The sequence below is a fragment of the Eschrichtius robustus genome, chromosome 12 (genome assembly GCF_028021215.1).
Source record: "Eschrichtius robustus isolate mEscRob2 chromosome 12, mEscRob2.pri, whole genome shotgun sequence".
Classification (NCBI taxonomy): Eukaryota; Metazoa; Chordata; class Mammalia; order Artiodactyla; family Eschrichtiidae; genus Eschrichtius; species Eschrichtius robustus.
The window spans coordinates 45,752,495-45,775,557 of NC_090835.1; the positions used below are offsets into that span (position 1 = coordinate 45,752,495).

General features: G+C 39.8%; 1 protein-coding gene and 1 non-coding gene across 5 annotated transcripts in view; one reads left to right on the plus strand and one right to left on the minus strand.

Moving 5' to 3' along the window:
- The window catches only part of ULK4 (unc-51 like kinase 4), a 540,948-nt gene that overhangs the window by 265,539 nt on the left and 252,346 nt on the right, over positions 1-23,063 (minus strand). The gene's annotated exons all lie outside the window — the stretch shown is intronic.
- LOC137774343 (U6 spliceosomal RNA) lies at positions 15,472-15,578 on the plus strand. Its single transcript, XR_011075864.1, has one exon. It is a non-coding gene; the product is annotated as a U6 spliceosomal RNA (small nuclear RNA).

The following is a 23,063-nucleotide window of genomic DNA, read 5'->3' on the forward strand; positions in this document are numbered from 1 at the left end:
CTGTAAAGGTTTTAATTTCTCCATCAAATCTGAATGAGATCCTTGCTGGGTAGAGTAATCTTGGTTGTAGGTTTTTCCCTTTCTTCACTTTAAATATGTCCTGCCACTCCCTTCTGGCTTGCAGAGTTTCTGCTGAAAGATCAGCTGTTAACCTTACAGCGTTTCCCTTGTATGTTATTTGTTGCTTTTCCCTGCTGCTTTTAATATTTTTTCTTTGAATTTAATTTTTGATAGTTTGATTAATATGTGTCTTGGCATGTTTATCCTTGGATTTATCCTGTATGGGACTCTCTGTGCTTCCTGGACTTGATTGACTATTTCTTTCCCATGTTAGGGAAGTTTTCAATTATAATCGCTTCAAATATTTTCTCAGACCCTTTCTTTTTCTCGTCTTCTTCTGGAACCCCTGTAATTTGAATTTTCTTGCATTTAATGTTGTCCCAGAGGTCTCTGAGGCTGTCCTCAATTCTTTTCTTTCTTTTTTCTTTATCCTGCTCTGCGGCAGAGAGGGATAAATTGGGAGGTTGGGACTGAAATATACATACTACTACTATATATAAATATATATATATTATATATATATAATAGATAACTAATAAGAACCTACTGCATAGCACAGGGAACTCGAGTTACTCAATACTCTGTAATGGCCTGTATGGGAAAAGAATCTAAAAAAAGAGGTGGATATATGTATATGTACAACTGATTCAGTTTGCTGTACACCTGAAACTAACACAACATTGTAAATCAACTATACTCCAACAACAACAAAAAAAAAAAAAAAAAAGAAAGAAGGCAATAAAGAAACAACAACCAGTCAGGAAAAGCAATCCATTTCAAGCATTCAGATGGTCTCTCCCTTAAGATATTTTCCTTAATATGTTTGAATGTACATGAGGCATTAGATGTGAGAATAAGGCTGGGACGTTCTGAAGGATAGAGCTGAACCTTCCAGCCTTACAGAGCTGAGGGGACAAAGAACTAAGAGGTCTCAGTCAAACATCCAGGAAAGCCACACGTAAAGAACAGACTGTACCAAAGTTAGAACGGAGTCTTAATAAGACAGCCCTGACACAGCTTGCTTTCTGACTGGATTAAGTTGATCCACCCCTTACCCTAAATGCCTAAGAAAAAAAGGATCTCTCTTTGATGGAAAATATACTATTTGTAACCTCTACAGTTATTACAGAAACTACTGCTACAATGACTGTGCAAGTTAAAATCACACAAAGTGACCTTAATAATTAATGGGAAAAAAATATAATTGTTGCATGACCTTTAAAATTTGTTGTCAAAACATTCAAAACTCTTATCATCAGCTATGCATGTATAGGGGAATCTTTAAACCCTGATATTTACTACACTGTCATTTGAAACATTAGAAACATTGAGAATTAAAGTGTTTTATTTCATCGCTGTAAAACACCAACAAACAACAGTTTGAACAGTACTTGTGTTTTCCTCATCATGTAACTTATAAACTGAGCATCTCTTCTATGCTTTGGGGAATTGTCATACTCATTTTCTAATATTTTATCATTTGTCTTTCAATGTTGTGAAATATCTCTGAGAGTTCCCTTCATGCTATTGTTTAACTGATGTCACTTCCTCTGGGAGATCTTCACTCTTTTCAGCACAACCACCTTCCTCACTAGTGTCAATACATGTACCTTTGCTGAGTTCCTCTGGCTGCATATCTAGACTTCCTGGAATGGCAGCAGTGGTCAACATTCTCACAGACTTTTATTCTCTAATTCCATTTACATTTGATTAAAATTTTATTTCCAGCATTATCACATTTCCTTTCTCTGCTGAACTTCTGTCTTTCAATCTCTTTTTCAATTATCCACGTTTGTGAAATGTCCTGTGGGTTTATCACTGGAAGATGAGAAGGAAACACAACAACAGATTTTGCCGTCTAAGCCTGAACAGAAACACCATGACAAATCACCAACAGACTTTGAAAGAAGCGATGTGATAGGCCACTCATCGTGATGTGCATCTGTTATTCACTTAGTGACTTGATTTAAAAAGCTAGCAGTGAACTGTATACTTAATGCAATTACTCACAGTTTATATACCATGGTAAGTGAAATCTGAGCCATGTTTCTAGGAAACTGGAGTTACTTAACTAAACTACAGTAGTTGAAATTCATGCATACTGGAACCACACAAAGAAATTTATTAGCTCATATCTAAAACAGAAACGATGTATATAGAGAGAGACACAGAGATACAAACACAGAAATACACTAAATATTAACTATGATTATCTCTGGGTATGGGGTTATAGCTAATTTCTATTTTCTTCTTTGGGCCTTTCTGTATATTTTAGTTTTCATACAATGAAGATCTAAATGTAACACTTGTACAAAAAGGAAAAGCAATCATTATATTTAAAGGACAATACTAAGTTTTTTAAACTGATGATCTAGGGTGTTACCATTTCCTGGTGTAGAACATATATAATTTTAAACTCATACAAACCACCGGAAATCAGAAAATGCGTATTTTTTTCACAATTTTCCTTAGGTAAATACTGATCAAATGTCACAGGGACTATTTCATCTAAGTGCCAGCAAATATTTTCTAGTTTGTTTTGTTTTTCCTTTTCCAATGAACAGACTATCACATTTTCTTCCTTTTCGCAAGTTCTTTGACTCCTAAAGCAGTGATGGGTTGTGTAAATATATTTTAACATTTAACCAAGGGGAAAAGTCATTGCTCATTTCTCTAAATATTTACCTTATTAAAATTATTTGGCATAAATTATTTCTCCCCAATAATGTAAGTGCAACGAGTTTGCCTGAGAAAATGTCAAAGGAAAAATGTTGATGTGTACATGTCAATAATTATGCAGATGTGTATAGAGTTTGTACACACATGGTGAAAGCACAAAACAACACAGTAAGTGAAACAAAAACTTGCACTACCCTTAGCTTGGCCTAGGAGTTTATCAAACTCTATCCATATATTATGGGAAGTGTTTTACCCTTGAATGGCCCCTTAACTTGAAGGATAAAAGACAAAATATTAATACATGCAGAAATAAGTGTATAAAATAATATTACCATTAAGTTGATTACTTACACAATTGCTTTCTGGTAGGCACATTAACATTCCCACCCTAGTTTTTAGGTGAGTGTATTTTTCTTAAGCAACTAATATCACAAACTTCATTAATGACAGACAAACTAACCACACACAGAAAAAATATATTCAGTTGACACTGAGTAATATAGAACCATACATCTGCACTGCAAAGTGTGAATGTTGCCACAGGCCACTAAAGTCCAGTTTTGTTTTCACTTTTCAACTGAACCCAAGCCATATATAATACATGCATAATATAAGCCAAATTGCATGACTCAGTTGACATTATTTATTTATTTATTTATTTATTTTGGTTTTCAAGGATTAACCATTAGGACCAACAATTACTCTATTTAAGTGGGAGGTTAATGTCTTATCTATTAGAAAACAATGTGGGGACTTCCCTGGTGGCGCAGTGGTTAAGAATCCGCCTGCCAATGCAGGGGACACGGGTTCGATCCCTGGTCCGTGAAGATCCCACATGCCGCTGAGCAACTAAGCCCGTGCACCACAACTACTGAGCCTGCACTCTAGAGCCCATGAGCCACAACTACTGAGCCCACGTGCCCTATAGCCCATGCTCCGCAACAAGAGAAGCCACTGCAATGAGAAGCCCACGCACCGCAACGAACAGCAGCCCCCGCTCGTGACAACTAGAGAAAGCCCACACACCGCGACGAAGATCCAATGCAGCCAAAAATAAATTTAAAAATTAATTAATTTTTTAAAAAAAAGAAAACAATGTGGTCCTTAAAGTAGCACATCAATTCCAAAGGCTCATCATAAGAAATCCATTACAAATATTGATATATGGAACATTCTATGAAAATACTCAATGGAAAACATTCTTCCTGGAACGACATCATTCATCCCTAGGATATAAACCATTTTGTGGCTAGGTTGACCTAAAGAAAAGCATGCAGCATAATAAAAGAAGGTATGGAATTTTATTTATAGATCGGTTTTGGAAAGATGCCATACATAATGCCATTCTCAATAGAACAAAAGGTTACCCAATGATATTCTTTCTATCTCCCTGCTCATCTTGGTTTCCAATGACTAGTATTTCATATAATGGATGCTTCCATTTCTCTCAGAAACAATGGGTTACATAACAATTCCTTATAAGAAACAATGGGTTTGTGTTACTAAACTTCTTCTTGTGGACCCAAATTGCCTAGGCTCTAATGAGGAAAGTTTTCTGAAAATAAAATCTCTGAAAGTCCCTGCAGAGAAACCAGACATCTTGGTGCCTCTCCTGACCCATTCCAGTAGGGGCGATAATAGTAGTGGAGGAGGAAAGGGTAACCCTGGAAACTCAGCATTTTTCTCTCCCCAACAGGAACTGGCAAGAGAGGATAGATTTCAACGCCTCATCTCATTTGAGTAAAATCATTATTACTCATTAAATACGTAAGGCTGACAGAAAGGATACAAATGAAAATTAGAAAAAGAATGTGGAGACTGACACATTATTCTCATTTCTGCATTTATAGCATAATTATTGAGCATCTATTCTGTCACCAGCCTTGTGCTAATCACGTTCACACTACAATCTCATGTCCAATGAAGACTCGACCTGCAGTGGCCGTAGAGTTGAGTTATCACAGTGTGAAAAAGTAATTCCTCATATCCCACTAAGAATCTATTCATGGTTCCTTATAATAAAGCCAGAATTTATGGAACTGAAACAACCTTAATAGAGATGGTCCAGGTTTTTATTTTTCTATAAAGTTGGGTTTTAGTAAAAATATATAACAATACTAAAACACCTGAAGAAGAAGAATGAGGAAAAGATTAAATGAAAGTCTAAATTTTTAAGTGTGGTACTTTCACTACAATAGAGGTTAAAACAATTAAGCAGGTGAGAAAGTTTGTGAAGAGACCTGAGTATGTATATACCTTCACATCATGTTAAAAGTGGCTTTCTCCAAACAGTAGAGATGAATGGGCTACTTACAAAACAGTGCAGAAATGAATATTTAACAGTAACAGAGGTAGCAGACTGTAATGGTTAACAGTACAAAACTCCGGAGCAAGATAGAACTGACTTCTTACCATCCTGTGACCTTGGGCAAGTACTTAGCCTCTCCGTGCCTCTTCATTGTAACATTGTAACATTCTTCATTGTAACAATGAGGAAAACTACTTCATAAGGTTGTTATGAGGATTAGAAGTTAATATGTATAAAGCACCTTGTATATACTAAACACCCTAAATGTGTGTTAAATCATTAAATATTGGAAGAAGACAATTTTAGATCTTTATTTCAAATCACACTCCAAAGCAAATTTTAAGTAGATTCAAAAGTTCAATGTTAGAAAATAAAATCACAACCATAAAAGAGAGAGAAATGTTTTTCTAATTAGGAGCAGGGAAATTATTTTCAAGTCTAATATCAAAACCAAAATCTTAAAGTATATAGATGTGACTCCAAAAGTATCTGAAATGTCTGTTTAAGATCAACAAATACAACTAAAAATCGAATGACAAACTAAGAAAATATTTAGGCCATATGTGATAAATTTAATGTTATTAACATATAAAGAGCTCTTATAAATCACTAAGAAAATGATAAATATGTATATCGAAAAATGGGCAAGGCCACGAATAGGCAATTGATAGAAAAACAAATAAAATTTCTAGTAATGTCACTCACTCTTCCAGGTGCTGGGGTTTCAGTGCTGAATGTGACAAAGAAGATCCCTGCCCTCATGGACCTTAAATCTTACTGAGTGAAGACACAAAACTGACAAATAAGCAACAAAAATATCAAAAAGTATTAAGGGCCATATTAAGAATTAAAATTGTGTGATCTGATAGATAGTGACTAAGTAAATACCGGGTCAGTTGGGGGAAGCACCTCCCAGATGAGGTAAGATTTAGACAAACTTGAATGATAAGTGCATACCAGCCATACCAAGGTGAGGGGAGAGCATTCTAGGCAAATGGAACTTTACATAACAGTCCCAAGTGGATATCAGGTTGACAAGTTGGAGAAACAGGACAGCCACTGTGGCTGAAGCAGGTAATGGGGCAAGTGGTGAGGGGTGCAAGGAAGAGATGATGTGGACTTTGTGAGTCTGAGTAAAGAGGTTTGGTTTTATTTTCAGCAGGATGTCAAACCCTGGCAGGTTTTAAACTGGAGAGGGATATATAATTTTCATTTTAAGAAGGTAAAATCTGGCTGCTATTTGGAGAACGGATAGTAAGAAAAAGAAACAATGAAGCAGAGAGATGAGTCAGGCAGGACACATCGCAGCAATCCAGGTGGGATATGACGGTGAGTTGGACATGGTGGTGGTAACAGAGATGGAAAAAGTAGGCAAATGGAGGTATGTTTAGAAGAAGAAGAGAATATAATCTGGGATCATCCTACATGGACGGAGAGAGGTATATTTTACGGAGATGGAGAAAACTATAGAAGCAACAGTTTGGGTATGGGTGAGGAAGGGCAGTGGGCACAGAATCAGAAAACCTCTTTGCCTAGGTGAAGTTTGAGATACTTTTAAGACACCTATGTGGAGATTTCAAATGGGCGGCTCAACACAAGACCCTGGGCTCCAAATGAAAGATCAAGGTTGAACGTAAGATTTGGAAGTCTGCAGCAGATACAGATAGTATTATCAGGTTACAGGTGGTGCAGTGACCAGATGAGATGACACATGGCACACTCAAAGGGACTTAGCTGAAAATGCAGAGTGAAGGGACTCTTCACAGATGCGTAGGCAAGCTGGAGAGAGCCAGCAGGGGCGGTGAAGCACCCAGGGACCAGCAGTGACTACTCTTAGGCCCGAAGTGACAAGGGAAAGGGATCGTGTTGCCACAGCCCCGGAGGAGCTGGAGCCACAGAGGAGGGGACCCCGGACAGGAATTGCAGTTATAAAGGAATGCAGCCACTGCCAGGACTGTAACCAGGCGGGGAGACAATGAGGAAAACAAGTATCCTGACCTCTTTCTCCTCCTGCCCTCAATCACGCCAGCACCTCCTACTGGCGGAACCCCAAAGAAGCCAGAGGCTAAGGAAACCAGGTGATGTAGCTGGTTGGGTCGGCCTCCTGGGCACTGAGCAGGCTAAAAAAGGAAGTTTATTCATGCTAAAAAGGGCAGTCAATGGAGAATTACTAATGCAAATAGTATTTGAAGCTATGGACATGGATAGATTTACTTACGGCGAAGTATGCAGATAAAAAAGAGAAGGGGTCCCAAGACAGGCTCTGAAGCGCCCTGAATCTTCGAGGTCAAATACAGCTTGAGGAGTCTGCAAAGGAGCCTGAGAAGCAGGAGCTAGGGAGGTGGGAGGGAAACTGGAGAGGGTGGGGCCACAGAAGCCAAGGCCGAAAATGGTCTCAACAAGGGAGGGCAGGCGATTTTATCAAGAGCTGTTTTCAGGGCAAGGAAGTAACAACAGAGACCATGGGATGTGCAAGTGTGAAAGTCATTGCTGACACTGACAAGCACAATCTCAGTAAAGAAGTGAAACGAAAACCTACAGAGTAGCTGAGGAAACCGCCTAAGGTAAAAAAAGAGAGCATCAAAGACAACTCTTTCAAGAAATTTAGCTACGAGGGTGCTAAGAGAAATTAAGTAATAGCTTGCAGAGGAGTGTGGGAAGAAGAGCATGCCTACTATTTCCTAAAAAGAGAGCCAGAGGAGACAACTGCTGAGAGAAAAACCTTACAAAGGCCAGAGGGGGTGGGCCCAGAACACAAGTCGATGACTTGGTTTGCCATTGATAAAAGCAGGGTTATTCTAGTCATTGCAGCAAGGGGGCGGTAGGGGAGAAAGAGAAGGAGACGGGTACACGTGCCTAGAGGTCGGCAGCTTTGGTGCTGGATGAGCAAACGTCTCAATGAAGCTAAAGGCCGCTCAGTAGTGGGAGCTGTCGTTTGAGAGTGGGGACACACAGAGCACCACGGATTCCCAATTGAGATTTAGTCAGTTAAAGAGAACCCACTATAGTCAGTATAGTTGTGTTTTTCTCCAGCAGATTTTAATTTATCAGGTTAGGGTTGATGGAAAACAGGAGAAGAGTTGGGCTTAATAAAAGTTGCGGCTGTGACAGGTAAGGAATAGGAAAGCGGGGGGCGGTGGTAAGGGTACTGGGGTCCAAGGGCATGAGATGGATAGATCACGGAGCAGAGAAAGGCAAGTGAGGACATAAGGAACGGGCAGATAGTGAGACTGGCGGCATCAAGGGTCTGGACACCCCCGTGAGGCGGAAGGACTCCTGAGAGAACCAGAGTAGGTGAGCTGGAAGGACAGAGGGGCGGTCAAAGTGGGCTGCTTGGAGTGAGACTGTGAAGGGAGTTCACTGATGAGTGAGGACAAGGTTAGAAATGCGTCCCCAGGCTGGGCACACTAGGTACGTGCAGGGGATGGAAGAGGACATTAGAAGGGAGACGGCTGAGGTACTGACGGCCATCCACACGAAAGCTGAAGTCACCAAGGATGATGACAGCAGTAGACGTGGGCAGGAAGAAAGTGAGCCAGATTCCAGGGGAAGCTCTCTCAACGTGAGCACTACTGACATTTGGGGCCAGGGAGTCTTTGTTGGGGCCTGCCCTGTGTACCGTACGCTACCGTAGCATCCCTGACCTCCACCCTCGAGACAGAGGTAGCATCCCAGCCGAGGGTCTCTTTGCAGCTCTCCGGGTGGGCGGCCAGGCCTGAGAACAGGCCACACCTGCAGAGTCCTCAGTTAGGAGTCAGGGGTAAAATCCACTGCGTGCCCCTGTTCGCAGGCAGCATGGAGGTGACTGAGAAGGGAATTCCCACCCAGAGTGGATACCCAGATGTTCTGGTATCCCCCCACCCTGTGGTGGGGCACCGTGGAAAAGCCTTAAGGGACATATGTCCCCATGTGCCATCCAAAGCCAACCCAAGAGCTAACTCTTCTTCTGTAGCTGGGCCTTCCTTAAGGATTCTTGAGGCAACTCAACAGGGTCCAAGAATTCTTTTCTCTGTGTGGACCAAGGGAGATACATTGGCAAAACATACCACATGGCAAAAAGTGAAAACCAAAACATGCCTCTTGACATGTATTTCCCTAAATTAAAAAAATAATGACCACTTCCTAAAAAAAACAAAATAAAACAAAACTCTTTTCTAAGCATGCCTTTCATTACTGGCAGTCCCTGACTTCCCAAAGGACCCAAGCTAATAAACCTTAAGAGTTCTAAGGCCCCTGAGGGCTGAGTGGACCCACCAAACATTACAAGTATCCCCAACATGCAAAACCAATCAAAGCAGATTCGCCCTGGTCCCAGCTGACCTCACCACCCCATGGCTGAGCGGCCTCCATCGCAGGGAGAAAGGCCTGGCCTGGCTTCAGTTGCAGCCCCCGGCATCTATCTAAACAGTTTACAGCACTGCATACTTTCTAAACTAAACCCTCTAAAACATTAATTGTTAAAAAGTAGCTCAACTAGGGCTTCCCTGGTGGCGCAGTGGTTGAGAATCCGCCTGCCAAGGCAGGGGACACGGGTTCGATCCCTGGTCCGGGAAGATCCCACATGCCGTGGAGCGGCTAAGCCCGTGCGCCACAACTACTGAGCCTGTGCTCTCTAGAGCCCGTGAGCCACAACTACTGAGCCCACGTGCTGCAACTACTGAAGCCTGCGTGCCCAGAGCCCGTGCTCCACAACGAGAGAAGCCACCGCAATGAGAAGCCCGCACACTGCAATGAAGAATAGCCCCCGCTCACTGCAACTAGAGAAAGCCCGCGCCCAGCAACAAAGACCCAACACAGCCAAAACTAAATAAACAAATAAATTTAAAAAAAAAAAAAAAAAAGGTAGCTCAACTGGAGCTATGGAAAACTATAAAACATTTTATAGTGAAGTAAAATAAAATTCCAATGATTCAACAGATACAGAGCATCTCAGGAGACCAGACAAGGGGAGAGAGACGTATGTGAGCAATCTCCCAGAGCACATGAGTAATATATTTCAAACGAAAGCCTGTCATGGAGAGCAAAATGAATCATTTTTACAACGAAACCTAGAAATTGCCATAGTTATATGGTGCGGCAGGAAGTATTCACGTGTGAATCATGCAGGGCAGCATCAGAATAAAAAAAGAACATTTTTTCTGCTTCGACCAATTTAGATCAAGAATCATAATGTGAGTCTTAATCTAAGAAAACATCAAATATATGTGGACATTTTTATCACCCACCAAATACACAAACACAAAAAGACCCAAGCAGATTTCCAAGTCAGTCTCAGTTGCTGCTTCTACAAAGACTGCTCTGTGATGTTCCTCATGATTGTTTACATGATAGGCTTATCATAAAATATAGTAAGCGGTATTCCCTTAGTATTCCATTATTGCTGTAACAAATTAACCACAAACTTAGCAGATTAACACAAAAGTATTATTTTACAGTTCTGGAGGTCAGAAGTCCAAGGCGGGTCTCACGGAACTGAAAATCAAGATGTTGGCAGGGCTGCATTCCTTCCTGGAAGCTGTCTCCTTCCCTTTTCCAGCTTCTGCAGGCCGCCGCATCCCTTGGGCCCCACCTTCCGTCTTCAAAGCCACCAGTGACCGTGGAGTCCTGCTCACATCTCTGAGGACTCCTCCTTGCACAGTTAAGGACCCTGTGATTACACTGGGCCCACGGGGATAAAATCCAGATCATTTCCTTAGCAGAAGGTCAGCTAATTAACAACCTTATTTCCACCTGCAACCTTAAATTCCTGTTGCCCAGCAACCTAGCATGTGCATAGGTTTCAGGGATTAGGACAGGGACATCTTGGTGGGTGGAGACAATATTCATAGGTAAAAACTCTCAACATCACTCCTACCCACAGCACAGGAGAGAATCTACATTAACATATAAAAAGACTGCTCAGAAAAGGCATTTTCAAAATGGGAAGGTTAGTGAATAATAACTACTGGTTAATATCTACAGAAATAAAAATTATCTACTTAACACTGCTTGTTTTACTCACGTGTTCTAAAATGTGCTTTCCACACAAATGGTTCCCAGGTAGATCCTTCTAAATTAAATTGAACCATGTCAAATCCTTGGTTAATATTCTTCTGAGGCTCACAGAGGACAAGAAGCAGAGTCTGAGCCCCTTGGCAGGGGTGTCGACCCCAAGCACCTTCCTTCCATCCACCACCACTCCCCCTTACACACTCACTCGACCGTGTAGGTATTCACTGAGCACCTACTATGTGCCAGTCAGTGATCTGAGTGCAGGGATACGATGGCGACCAAATATGACATAGTTCCTGCTTCACGAAGTCAGTAATCATGCGGTAGACTTTTAATCAACTCATCACACAAAACAAGCATCAAACTGCAAAATGACAAGTGCTATGAAGCAGGACAGGGTTTTGTGAGCACCTGTGACAAAGGCATCTCACCTGGTCAACAGAGACCAGGTGATCCTCAGAAGAGACAGCTGGGAAGAGAGACGAGGACTCACTGGCAGTTTACCTTGGCAGGAGAACAGAGTCGTCCAAGCAAGGGAAGGACAGGCACGCACGCCCGCCCTTTGGGGAAGGGAGCAAACAGAGCAAATACACACTTCTGCTGGTGAATACGGTCCAATGTGCAAACTGCAACACTTCCTGCGCAGCCCAAGTGTGCTTCCCTCCTGGAAGGGGCGCTGATCACCCCACAGCAGGGAGTTGGCCCACTGTGTCTCCGTTACAATTTACACCGTTCTCTGTTACAGCTATCGAGTTATGTCTGCCTCCACAGTAAACTGTGAGCTCACTGAGGCCAAGACCTGTGTTTCATTCTCCTCTCTAATCCCAGCAGTGCCTGATGACCAACTGACTGAACAACGATGGCCACAGGTCACACCCCAAAACTCCACATAATACCACTTTCCACTTCTCTCCCTGACACACACTCAGGAAACAGATGTAGCTCAGGTTGAGGCCTGTTACTTCTCAGAAGGAAAATTGATAAGTGGATAAAAGCACTTAAATCAAGAGATCAGGACAAGAACAAAATAATTCTAATGAAAAGAGAAAAAAGAATGATTAATGATTTTTTAAATTAATGTAATAGATACAATCAGTTGAATTGGTAAACATCCAAGACCTAGTGATTTGGGGGAAAAAAAGCATTAAATACTATCTTAATGCAGACAAAATGAGAGAAGTCACAAATATACCAAATTAGGAAGAAGGGTAAATGTCCAATATGAAAATAAATATTTACACAATGTACTTTAATAAATAATGGATTGTATACTCTAGAAAAATTCAAATTTCCAAAGTAAATTAAAGAAGAAAAAAAAAAAAAAACCTGAAGAGCCAATAACTAGGGGAGAAATTTTAAAGTTGTCATAAAGTAATTAAATGAGAAGAGATAAATCTCCTGTATAGAAAATTCCAAATAATTTACTTAGATACTCTGTCCTCAAGAAGGTAGAACTTAATCCCCAACCTCTGAGTGCCTAATGACTTGCTTCCAAAGAGTAAAGTATGGAAATGGGGGGGAAAGTAACTTTAGAGTAGAGAAACCTGACAAATCCCAGCCACATAATCAAGGTTAACACACTCAGTGACAGGTCTTGTTGATTGCATGTACCCTTGATATGACGTGATGAAAACAGCACTTTACTTCTGTGGTATTCCTCCCCCAAGCCCATAACTATCTCATCATGAAAAAAAATTGGACATACTCGAATTATGGAATGTTCTTCAAAACACCAGTAATACTCAAAACTGACATGGTCATCAAAAACAAGTAAAGTCTGAGGAAATGCCACAGCCTAGAGAAGATTAAGGAGACATGATTAAAGAAAAAAAAAGGAGACATGATAACTAAATATTCAAGTAATCCACAGGAAGGCAGGAGAAAGAAAACAGAGAAAGAACCAAAAAAAAAAAAAAGGAAAAACAGAAAAATAAAATGACAAACTTAATATCGAACATCAATACTTACATTAAATATAAAAGGTCTATATAAATCACTGAAAAGACAGATTTGAAGAGTGGATTAAGAAATAAAAATGACCCAACTATATGCTGCCTACAAGAAACTCATTTAAACTATAATGATAAAGGGAGTCTGAATATTAAAAGGATGGAAAGAGACATACCTTGCAAACATTTATCAAGACAAAGCAGGTGTGGCTATATTGATATGAGAAAACACAGACTTTAGAGAAAAGAAAATTAAAAGGAACACAGATATTACATAATGACAAAAGTATAATGATAAAATGACATGGTGATTCAAATCACCAAGAAGACTTAACAATCCTAAATATGTATGAACCAAGCAAGAGAGATGCAAACACATGGAAATACAAACTGGGAGACAAGAAAAGAGAAAGAAACAAATCCATAATTATAATTAAAGACTTCAACACCCTTCTCTCCTCAACTGATAAAATAACTAGAAAGAAAATCAGCAAGGATATAGAAGTCAACACCACCATCAACCAAAACAGTCTAATCAACATTTATACAACACTTCAACCAGTAACAGCAGAATACACGTTCCTTTCAAGCATCCACAGAACATAAACCAAAAGACCATATCCTTGGCCATAAAACAACCCTCAAAAAATGTACGCAAATTGAATGATGCAGAACATGGTGTACCAATGTAGATTTTCTGCTTTTGAGATTGTACTACAGTTAAGTGTGCTACAACCACTGGGGGAAACTGAGCACAGTACACAGGACCTCTCTGTGCCACCTTTCCAGTTTCTTGTGAAACTATAGCTATATCCCAATATAAAGTTAAGAACAGTAGTAGGCCTGACATGAAAACTACAGACCAATTTCATACATTTACAAATACTTAAGTAAAAACCCTTCTACAAGTCTGTGTATTAAATCCAGCACGACATTAGAAATAGTAATGCATTATACCTTAACTATAATATAGCCACGTAACACCTAAGGCTACTCTGTGCCAGATGACAGGCGAGGCTACAGGGACAGGTGTGGCCCCTTATTCTCACAGTGCGGACGCGGTAGAGAGGTCTCTGAAATTCAAAGGATGAGATGCACTCAGCCATGCAAGGAGACGGGAGGAGAACATGCTGGGGAGAGGGACTAATAGAAGCAAAGGTCCTGAGGAGGAGAAAAGGAGGCCTGTGCGTAGCCTGTTCAGTAAACTGAGCTGTCAACATGGTGACAGCACAGTCAGGAAGGGAAAGCGACGATGACATGAGGCGGGACAGGAAACCACAGTCAGATCATGCAGGGTTCGGAAGGAATTGGATTTCATGATGTAGGTGACAAGAAGCCACTACAGATAGAAATATGCTGCTGAAAGGTTCTCACATAAGACACGGAGTGGTGTGAAGTACACTTCCATATTACATGGAGGATTTAATTCTGAGATAGAAGAAAAAATGGAATGTCTGATGCCCATACGATGTGACATATAAAGATAGAGCATAAGTGTGCTAGACATGAATAAAAATGGATGAAAGGACCAGAAGATACCTAGTATTCACGAGTCATTAAACATACATAAGACATCTGGGCCCTAAATATTCATGATACACTAAATATTAAACTAAATACTAAAACAGCAGATACCAATACATGAAGTTTTAATTAAGCCACACACTGGTGGCATCTACTCAGGTCCTGTGTGTTCTCTGCTTAAGAAACACAAATAAAACCCATGGATGGTCAGCAAGTTCACTGGCAAGTACGGCCAGGGCCAACTATACATGTCACACCAAGTGTGTGCTGTTGGCCTGAGATACTTTCCGTTGGTGGGCCCTGTTCCTCAGACGCAACTCTGAGGAAGGCTGATGCAGCCTCGGGGTGCGGGGGGAGAGCATACGAACACACTGTTCCGCAGGATTCAGGTGGAGTGTATTTCTCTCTGCTTGCACCCTACTTAAAAGGCATTAATTTACCCTACGCCTTACTTCTCACTATACGTACTTAATTGGGTCAATAAATCACGTGATGTGAGTTTTTTTTATTTGATCTGTGATCCCTTATGTCCAATGACCCTTGGTTACTTTGTCCGGTAGTATATTGGGAGGTAATCATTACATCAGGGTAATTACCTACATGATAGTAGGCAAACTGAAGTAAATTAAATATGCATATTGTAAACCCGACGCCAACCATTAAAGGGGAAAATACTCAACTGATATAAAAGGTGGCTGGAAAAGACAGAAATAAACGAGAAAGAAGAACAGAAGATGCGACATGAAACTAGTAGTAAGATGGTAGATTTAAATATTTTTAATGAAAATGTTCTAAACACCTCAAAGAGAAGACTAATATTGTAAGACTGGATAAAGAGGTAAAATCAAACTACATCTATCTCCAGGAAAAACACCTTTAAATACAAAGGTGTAGACAGGTTAAAAGTTAAGGGATGGGAAAAGATATGCCTACTAACACTAATCAAAGAAAGCTGCAGTGGTGCTCACTTTGGCAGCACATATACTAAAATTGGAACGATACAGAGAAGATTAGCATGGCCCCTGCGCAAGGATGACACGCAAATTCGTGAAGCGTTCCATATTTTTGTGTGTGTGCGCACCTGCGTGTGTGCCCTTGTGTTTTTTGAGTTATGCTTGAAATAATTTATTACTGAATATAAATGAAAGGGGTGTGCTAAAAACAAGTAAAATAAAATCACTTTCATGAAAAAAAAAAAAAAAAAAGCTGCAGTGGTGATACTAACATCAGACAAAATGGGTTTTAGAACAAAGAATATTACCAAGGAGAAAGAGGAGCATCTCATAATGATAAAGAGTTCCATTCCTCAAAATGACACATAATCCCAAATCTAATTTTTACATGGAATAACAGAGTTTCAAAGCAGAAAACAACAGTGGTATAACTGAAAGGGAAAGAGTCAAAGACACAATTATAGCCAGAGACACTATTACCCCTCTCTCAGTAAGTGACAGACAAGTAGACAGAAAACCAGTAAAGACACAGAAGACTTGAGCGACACTAACAACCAACTTGACTTAACTGACATTCACAGGACATTCCAACCAACAACAGCAGTTACACATTCTCCACAAGTATACAGGAAACATTTACCATAGACTGGGCCATAAAACAAGCCTGAAGAAATTGTACAGGATGCAAATCATACAAAGTATGTTCTCTAACAACAATGTAATTAAATTGTAATCAATAAAAAATACATTTGGGCCCCAAATATGGGAAAACTAAGTAACAGACTTCTAAATAATCCATGAATCAAAGAAGAAATCACAAAGGAAATTAGAAATTATGTTGAACTAAATGAAAATGACATAAAACATATCAAAATTGAAACTAGGACAGTGCTTAGAGGGATATTTATAGTACTAAATGATTATAGTAGTAAAACAGAGAAGTCACAAACTGATGACCTCAGCATCTCTTAAAAAATCAGAATACGAGCAAAAAATGAAACCCAAAGGAAATAGCAGAAAAGGTGTAATAAAGAACAAAAATTAATGAAAAAACAAATAGGGAAAACAATCAATAAAACCAAAAGCTAGTTCTTTCAGAGGGCAAATAAAGGCAGTAAACCTCTAGCTAACTAAATCAGAGGGGGAAAAAAAAAGGAACACTCAATTTTTCATCACTGTTCAAAAAAGCAGTATCAGAAATGAGAGGGAGGCATCACTATAGATTCTCAGACACTAAAAGGATAATAAGGCAACACCGTAACAACTTCATGCCAATAAATCGCACGGCGTAAATGAAATATACAAAGTCCTTGAAAGATACCAAAAGAAATAAACTGAATAACCCTCTATCTATTAGTGAAAATGAATTTATACTTTAAAAGCTTCCCACAAAGATAACTTCAAGCCCAAGTGGCTTCACCGGTTATTTTTACTAAACATTTAAGGAGAAAATAAATACCAATTCTAAAAGAAAATTTTTCCCAAAAAATTGCAGAAGAGGGAACATGTTCCAACTCATTCCCTGGGGCCAACATTACCCTGATACAAAAATAAGAAAAAGATTATAAGGAAAGAAAACTATAGAACAATATCCTTCATGGACATAGTCACAAAAATACTTAAAATTTTTACTAAATCAAATCCAGCATTATATATTAAAAAAATACAGCATGATCACATGGGTTTTAACTCCAGGCGGCAAGACTGTTCTAACATACAAAAATCAATCAATAAATTCACCATATTAAAAAATGTTTTAAAGAATTACATGATGATTTTACTAGATGAAGAAAAAAAGTCCATCAGTGAAATCTCTCAGCACACTAGGAACGAAAGGGAACTTCTCAACCTACTAAAGGATTCTAACAAAACCCAATGGTTCACATCAGACATAATGCTTTCTCCCTAGGAAAAATTAAGTACGCTCAACAAAAGAAGCCAGGGATTCATTAAAAAAGAAAAGAGTCCATCCCTTATTACTAGTTTATATAAAATTCTAGGAAGTGTAACCTAATCTACAAAGTAAATTAATAGTTGCTTGGGACAGGAATGGGGGTAGGGAGGGAAGGGTTAAAAATAGGCACAAGGAAATGCTGGTGATGATGGATATGTTCATTCATTATCTTGATTGAATATTTTTGCAAAAACTCATCAAATTATATTGCTACATTTAATATATGCAGCTTACTGTATGTCAATACAGACAATAAACAAAATATAGTGAATGAATGATAAATATGGCATTTCAAGCCACCATCATGATGAATTACATCAACGAACACCACTGGAAGAATTTGGTGATGGTGAGAGGGAGGTATGGGGAAGAGAAAAGCTGGACTTGTAGTCGTTCCTCACAACAAAGTTATTTTGGAGCAAAGATTTAGGATTTAATGATAAAACCATAAATGTATAGAATAAAAGATGGATTAATACTTTATAACCTTGTCAAAGAGAAGTTCTTTCCTAACAGAAGCTACAAGCAAAAAAAAACCTGATAAATTTGACTCTGATATTAAAAAACACACAGGTCAAAATACAAACAACTGACAACTTAAAACAGCTGTCCCCAACCTTTTTGGCACCAGGGACTGGTTTCCTGGAAGACAAGTTTTCCACAGACCGGAGTCGGGGGATGGTTTTGGGATAATTCAAGTGCATTACATTTATTGTGCACTTTATTTCTATTATTATTACGTTGAAATATATAATGAAATAATTATACAACTCACCATAATGCTGACAGGAGGCGGAGCTAAGGTGGTAATGTGAGCAATGGGGAGCAGCTGTAAACACAGATAAAGCTTCACTCACTGGCCCACCGCTCACCTCCTGCTGTGCGGCCGGGTTCCTAACAGGCCAAGGACCACCGGTACCTGTCCGTGGCCCAGGGGTTGGGGACCCCTGCTTTAAAACACCAGTAATACTCAGTTGCGAGTATGGCAAGGCAGGTGTTGTTTTATACTACTGCTGTGTGGGGAATTTTATATTACCACTTCAGAGAGTAATATTAAAATGCAAAAGATGCATATACTTTGGTGTAATATGCAACTTTTAAGAACTTATCCTATAGAAACTCACACAGATGTACAAAGATATTCTCTGTTCAGTGCTGCTCACATTAGCAGAAAGTTGGGGGGGAAACCTGAAATGTCCATCAGTGGGGATTGGCTAAATAAATTATGCTAATACAAAAAATATTATATGGCCATCAAATAGAACAAATAATACATATGGGTGTACATACATATACACACACACACACACACACACACACACCCTGCTGCCATGGACATTGTAAAGTAAGACAGATATAAAATATATTATTTAGTAGGGTCCCTTTTTTAAAAAAAAAAAAAAGAAGAGAGAGATAATACATATGTGGGGGACTTCCCTGGCGGTCCAGTGACTAAGACGCCACACTCCCAATGCAGGGGCCCAGTTCGATCCCTGGTCAGGAAACTTGATCCCACATCCTGCAACTAAGAGTTCACATGCCGCAACTAGAGATCCCACATGCTGCAACTAAAGATCCCGTGTGCCGCAACAGAGATCCCGCATGCTGCAACTAAGAACTAGCGCAGCCAAATAAATAAATATTTTTTTAAAAAATACATACATGAAAAATAATGAGGAAAATATGCATCAAGCTGTAGGCTGTGATATTATGGAAGACTTTCCCATTCTATCTTAGACATTTCTGTACGATTTGAACTTTTTACAAGCACGTAGTTTTTGTTGTCAGAAAAAAATAAACCAAAAAATCCTGTGTAATAACTTGCCCTTACTGGCATCTCCTCATAGTGTTTCTCCAATTTGGTACCTCTAATAAATCCAAAATGCAATTCACTTGCTAGAGCTATTTAAAAAGCTCTCCTTTCCCCATAAATCTGTAAACTGCTTTAGTGCATCAGATTTCCTGGCTCAGCTTGAAAATCCTTTGCAGCGAGGGGGTAAGCACATAAATTCTGCTTTTTCTTGCTCATCCAAGAAAACAAATGCAAAGAGCATCAAAAGCAAATGCTAGTAGATGCTTGCTGCTTTAATCAAAACTAGTAATTTTTTACTGATATTTCCTCATTCTCAAAAAAGTGGGTATCTCAACAGTTTTGTTCATGAATAAACTTATGGCGTCCTACATTACTGAGGAACTTTGAGATAACATAACATTCACTGGTCACATATTGAGAATGAATGATCACTGCTTTTAAACTTGGCTCTTCCAGTACCTCTTTGTATTTACCACAAGTTATCTTACTTTGTTCCATCTATCAAAGGGCCCCAAACACATAGGGCTTTGGAGTAGTGAGAATGGGCAAGGCCTGATGACCACAGTGGGCATTTTAACACAAGCCTGAACCCAAAGTTGACCAATGGCCAATCACTGGGCATCCTCAGATATTGCAGAGTTAGGAAAGAAGTAAAATTGAGTGGTATCGCTAGTCATGGCCAGAATTCAGGGGAGCTACAACCACACTGCCTTTTGTGAGTACATTATACTGAAGAACACCGGCCCTTCCTACCATTTCATCTTCCAATCCACCATCAAGGGGAGAAAGGTCAGCTGTGATTGCAGTTTTGAAGAAAGGGTCTAAATATAACAGCCGTGCCTCACTTCCCTCACTTGTTCACTAATAAATCAAAACGTACTGAAAATCAAAAAGCAGGGAGGGCAATGTGCTGGGGACGAATGCGGTTTGGTTGTACATAGAGCAGATTCCCCCTGAAGCAAAAGTCACAATGTGACTGAGGATACAAGACAGGAAATCACCTACTGCAACACTATCCAACAGAAATATAATGCAAGCCACGTATTTTTAATATTCTGAAAGCTGCAGTAAAAAAAAAGAAACAGATAAAATTAATTTTAATAATATTCCATTTAGCCCAACACACCCAAAATACTGCCATTTAAACATGTAATCAATACAGGAAAATTAATCAGCTACGTTACGCTCTTTTTTCCCTTGGAAATTTGGTATCTATTTGACACTTAGAGCGCATCTCAATTCAGACAGCCATGTTTCAAGTGCTCGTTGTGCTTTATGTGGCTACTGGCTACCATATTGAAAAGAGCAGGTTTGCAGGAGAAATTTAATCAACAGCACAGGTAGTGAGATGAGTGCAGGGGGACAAGCTCACATAAGTACCTAAGATTCACAGACCCTCAGACAAGAACACCGCCTCTTCTTCCAGTACTATACTAATTCTTTTGCTTGTTCAAAATTTAATCCAGTGTTTGTTTTCTCTTGATTCTCCCTTATAGCACCTTATTGGACCATGCATCTCTTTCCACTGGTGTGTAACTCATTCTTGTTGAGGTTTCATTTATTTGCTATGCCCTAATTTTACCCTTACTTCTTCACAAGTCTAATCCCACAATCAATTAAGAATAAAACCAAAAAACACAAAAGCTTAACACTCTTAGGAAGTACATTATTTGACGTCCTATCACTTTCTACTTCTATGGTTTGTAACTAGACCACCTCCTTACAGAGAAGGAAGAGGGAATAGTACCTGTTTCCTCAAAGTGAAGCCCAGGAACTAGAGCAGAACTAGAAACAAGAATGATGATGATAACACACAAGATTCCACTGACTTGGGAGAAGCCCTATGTAACACATTCCCAATATATGCCCTGTGATTGGCCAAAGATATCCTAAGCCCTATTCTAGCATTTTTTTCACTGGATATAACATGTGGTTTTTATCTTAATACAGTCCATCTTCTTTCAAACCATTTGGGCTGATTATGCAGTAACTAGTCATGCTTTAGCCCAAGTGTACTGATAGAAGTTTATTTTACTTAGCTTCAACCCATTTATTCAGCTAACCAGATAACACGGTATTGATCAGATCAAAGCCATTAGTTCAGCTGCTGTATGGGCAACTTCACTTCATTCAATCCAGTATCAATACATTGCACACTAGCCCCAGAGAGTTATTCTGTAAATATAAGTTTACAGAATAGATCTGCGCAAATCCAGCTCCTTTCCCACCCCCACTGAACAAAATACTTCGAAGTACGTACTTTAATGGCAGTATGTTAGCAGTGTATAAAATCATCTTCGTATACACCAGGAATTGGTTATAGAGCTCCATCTTACAATCTACAGAATCCCTTATAGGTATCCATGTAGGTTGAAGATTCAGATTTATCCTCTGCATCCAGTAAGTACTCTTTGTGTAACTTTTAAAGTACCTTCCTAAGTCAAGCATTTTGAAATTTTAATCAGATCATGTTTTCTATTTTAGAAACTCATGCTCAAGTGCAGAGCAGCAGCTTATTAATGGCATATTGGACACAAGCATGCAGATGCTTAAACTTATAAGTAACTTGTCATTTTAACCCTAAGAACCAATTCACATTAGATGGGCTGCAACTAGAATGGAGCAAAGTAATTTCAGAAGCCTGATGAACGCTCAGGATTGGAAACATTCCTTAAATGTGATGCGGCTACCAGTCTGTACTACTTTGGTATTTCAGGGACTAAATCCTTTAGGCTCCAAAGGTCCGTAAAGAGACTCTTTTCTAAAGATACAGTTGACTTGAAAGATTTACTCAAGCTTGCTTCAACTGCTATCCTCGAGAACTGTTAAAACAACATAATTGTCAAACTCGTGTGCTGCTAATCCCATTTTTATTGTTAACATTTGCCAATGAAATTGCTCTTTAATTGTCTGCTCTGGAATAGACACCTAAAATACCATGACAGCGATATTTTGGCACATATTGGAAAATCTGCTATGAGTACAGATTTTTTTTTTCCAGTAAAATACAGGTTGCCCATATTACTTGGCATTAAAATGATTTACGGAAGTAGGTCAAAACATAAACCACTGGGGCTTCCCTGGTGGCGCAGTGGTTGAGAGTCTGCCTGCCGATGCAGGGGACGCAGGTTCGAGCCCTGGTCTGGGAGGATCCCACATGCCACGGAGCAACTAGGCCCGTACGCCACAATTGCTGAGCCTGTGCGTCTGCGAGCCTGTGCTCTGCAACGGGAGAGGCCGCGATGGTGAGAGGCCTGCGCACTGCGATGAAGAGTGGCCCCTGCTCACCGCAGCTGGAGAAAGCCCTCACGCAGAAACAAAGACCCAACACAGCCATAAATAAATAAATAAAATTAAAAAAAAAAAAAACAAACAACATAAACCACTGAAATAAAATGAAGAGAGATTAGACTTATAGCAAACCCCAAAGGCTGATCCATCCAAATTCATACTTAAGACACATTTAAAAGCAATGTCTACTCTTTGGAAAGTGGCAAAGGAGAAAGAAGAATGCTTTCCATCCTGCTTGGCCAGTAACTCTGCACTCAAAAACCAAGCCACCAGGTCCTCCTATGACTGACTTTCCCCAGGAGCCCGCATTTATTAAGCAGATCCAGACTGCCTTAGAGTCGTAGACCCTGAAGGCTGTATGTGGGAATCTAGCCAGCTTAATTCAGTGCAGGCTGCCTGAGCCTCCACTCCCCCCAACACAGCTGCCTTGTGCTGCCAGTGAAAATGCAGTGTCTGCCAGGGAAGCAGCACTGAGCTGCTGTGACAGCTCCCTTTTGTAAGCTATCAGCTACCTGGTTCTTCCCACCGCTTGGCCTGCCAA